This window comes from Papaver somniferum, unplaced genomic scaffold (genome assembly GCF_003573695.1).
Source record: "Papaver somniferum cultivar HN1 unplaced genomic scaffold, ASM357369v1 unplaced-scaffold_107, whole genome shotgun sequence".
NCBI classification, from domain to species: domain Eukaryota; kingdom Viridiplantae; phylum Streptophyta; class Magnoliopsida; order Ranunculales; family Papaveraceae; genus Papaver; species Papaver somniferum.
This window is the reverse complement of record NW_020619603.1, coordinates 10,446,340-10,449,668: the sequence shown is the minus strand read 5'-3', so window position 1 is coordinate 10,449,668 and position 3,329 is coordinate 10,446,340. Positions and strand designations below refer to the sequence as shown.

The 3,329-nt window shown below is 34.1% G+C and overlaps 1 long non-coding RNA gene across 1 annotated transcript; it reads left to right on the top strand.

Annotated features, from left to right (window-relative positions):
• Nucleotides 1-949: 949 nt before the first annotated feature.
• On the top strand, nucleotides 950-3,084 carry LOC113327805. The gene is made up of 3 exons (XR_003349219.1): nucleotides 950-1,209; nucleotides 1,676-2,051; nucleotides 2,646-3,084. It is a non-coding gene; the product is annotated as an uncharacterized LOC113327805 (long non-coding RNA).
• The last annotated feature ends 245 nt before the right edge of the window (nucleotides 3,085-3,329 follow it).

Below are 3,329 nucleotides of genomic sequence, written 5' to 3'. Positions count from 1 at the left end.
TTTTTCCATTTTGTTCTTGTGTGCAGGAATCGAGCTTTAAAACTACACGAATCTCTCTATTTCTTTTCTCTAAAAAAATCTTGTATCGAGTTAATTACTTGATCGGGTTCTTGATAGTGGTCGCGATTTTTAAGTATGTAATTTCTTACAAGATTTATAAGTATTCGATTTTGTATTAGTGAAATTTCCAGTTTATGATTTGGGTTTATCTTACTTTTTCAGTTGATTTTGGATAGAACATGATTTTTGAGTCTTTTCATTTGATATTTTAGGATTTCAAGCTTGTTATTGTCATTTCCTAATTGTTAATTTTGTGTTCACAGATGAATTCAAATAGAGATCTGTGATCTTCGGTGGGTAGAGTTTCTACATGTCAGTGTTGTTCATCTACTCTAAATGTTCAACTAGTTCTTTCATTGTTCATTTCTTTCAATATAAATTATGCTACTCTCAACCTATCATGTCACACTGGGAGAAGGGACCATCTGTTTGATATCAAAGAAGGCACTATTTGTGCAAGATCAAGCGGTGGATGCTTTAGATTTTGCTTGGCTCTGATGCTTTCCAGAGGTTTTCAATAAGTCGCCTAGATTTCATCTCAAGCTTGCTTATCTTTGGATTTTTGAATGAAGGTGTCCTTAATTCGGCAGATTGGTGCCAAGTACTGAATGTTTGAACAAGAATCCCCCTAAACAAATATCTCAGCTCAAGAGTGGGTTCTTAAAAAACAGCCTCAAATTGGTTTGGGTACAGAAAAACCACACCGAGAAGGTTGATGAATATTTGTGAAAATCAGATATACTTCAATCTGGCCTACAGGTCAGAGACCAAAGCACACGTTGTTGTTCTTTCATAGGGCTTGTTTGAGCATTCATATTGAACCGGTTACTTAAATTTTTTGTTTACTTGCAGGCTTCTTCCACCACTAAGAGCAGCTACAACATCTAGCTTCAATTCTATACTGCGAGATAAGTCTAGGATGGGTGCATTCAAACTGATTTTAACTTGGATTTATGGCTTTTTTTTTACTTAGTTTAATTTCATTAAGGTATATTCAACATTTGTCTATGCATCTTGGACCGAGTCAAAGTATGAAGTGGAAAGATATCCTCAAAGGCGTTGTGATTTAGACAAATTTTATGCAGAAAAGTGTTTTCGGGATCACATTAAGTCACTATATGACGTAATTGTGTGGGCGACTTATGACAGGTGCTTTAGATTATAAATGTTGCATTGTTTGACGTGCGTTTAGATTGTCATGAATAATAAATGTTGTTTGATGTGCTTTTAGATTATAAATGTTGTTTCATATGCGTTTAGATTGTCAGAAAAGTGTTTCGTCGCTTTTTACGCCTGGTATCTCTTATGGAAGATGACATGGTTTCTATCTATATTAGTGAAATAGATATTTTGTCACAAGTTTTTCAGAAAAATCAGATTCATGTGCGTTTAGATTGTCCTACATCAAAGTTGGCTTTGAATCCTTTAATTTGTCAGGATCAGACATTGAGGTTAGTGAGTTGTTTAAGTATCATTTGTTAAGTGTGCTCCCTAGGAGCTTGAGTGGTGTTATTATTAAATATTATCTCATACAAGAGGGGGCCCATTGGCCAAATATAAACGGTTTGTGATTTCATTTATTTGTTTTAATAGTTGGTACTTTTTTATTATGCAGGTCGACCTTAATTGTATCTATATTTGTTATCCGATCTAAAAATATTGTCGACACTCCAGTGTGGTGCGCCTGCATTCCAAGCTTTGTTAGTTGAGATCATAACTGCAAAAGCAAGTGATCAAGTGAGTGCAGATGGGAAGACTATTCTTACTTCTTTGTCCATTGTCTAAACAACTTTTAAAGTCTATCCAGTCTATCCTAGATATTCTAAGATGCCGAGGAAAGAAAGAGTTAGCTTGTCGCACCAATATGCAGAAAAAATGTAGCGAATGGGATCTGGCATAAGGGAGGACAAGCTTAGTGCAGATGCAAAGAATAGAAGATATCATGATTACAGGAGGATCAAGGAGACTACATGGTCGGGCTTGGCTACAAGGTTAGTTTTTTTTTTTATCAAGTGTCACTTTTACTGTTAGCCGGCATGTTATTGCTTTACCAAGGGAATAAAAGTAGTCACACTTGTATTTAGCCCTGCGAGATAGTTTTATATCATTAGTTTAATTTAATGAAAATTTGAACAATTTGAACTATACTGCTAAGTGCTTGACCACTTGCTAATAGTGAAGTGAAGGATAGTACTACAAAGAAGCAAAATTTTGAAAGCTCCATAGTGCTTGAAGTAAGCATATGTATAATGTCTCATTATTCATTTCATTGGTCCATTGTTAACAACTAATCTTATCAGTTCCTACTAGTCGCCATATATATGTTTTGTGTTTACACTGTATCTTTCTCAGTAACATCTTGAATAGTTGCATTCCTGAGATGCAATATTTATATTTATCATCAAATGTTTTTCCTTCCATTCTAAGAAAGCATAAAATTTTCCGCGACGAGATGCTCGTTTTTTTACTTGATTACTTTAATTGGCATGTTATGTTGTATGGAGTGATTTAAATTGGGTTTACAATTGTTACCTATCTTATTATAAAGGTAATGTGATATTTAATAAGTGTGAACTTTGCTACAGGAAATCTCTGTCATATGGCTGCAAGCCTGCAACTACATCAATATTTCCGAAGAAGTTCTTCATCCACTACTTTATTATCTGGTTTCAAGTAAGCCTTAGTTTCCGTTTGATACGATATAAACGTTCTTTGGATATAAGAGTAAATTACTGCAACACTACAAGACAGCTAACCAGATGGTTACACATCAATGTGATATTTCACTTTTCTCTGTTGTATTTTGAATAGTTGAATCCATGGGATGCATTATTCATCGTACAATATTATTTTTTCACATTTCCATGACTACTAGTTCAAAAAATTAATGTGCCCTAGGAAGAAGGATGTTCGGTCTTGGCGATCTTTTAATATATGGACATGTGATCTACTTTGCATGCATCTATAGTGCTTTGCTTCATAAGTTTAAATGATGGTTGCGTGCATAAATTCTTCTACTAATGACAAGAACAAGATCTCCACACAAGAGGAAGCAGAAGCTACTTTTGAGGATCAAAGTTCAAGAAATCTGAGGTAGTCTAAGCTAGTTTAGAGATTAGAGTTCAGGAAATATTTTTTGCTGTAATGAAAAAGAATGATATAACATATCTATTTAATTTTGTCTTATATTGTTATGGTGTTGAACCTTGAATATCAGAAATACAATATCTTTTTAGCTCTATCTTTCACTTTCAAATATCATCTATAAC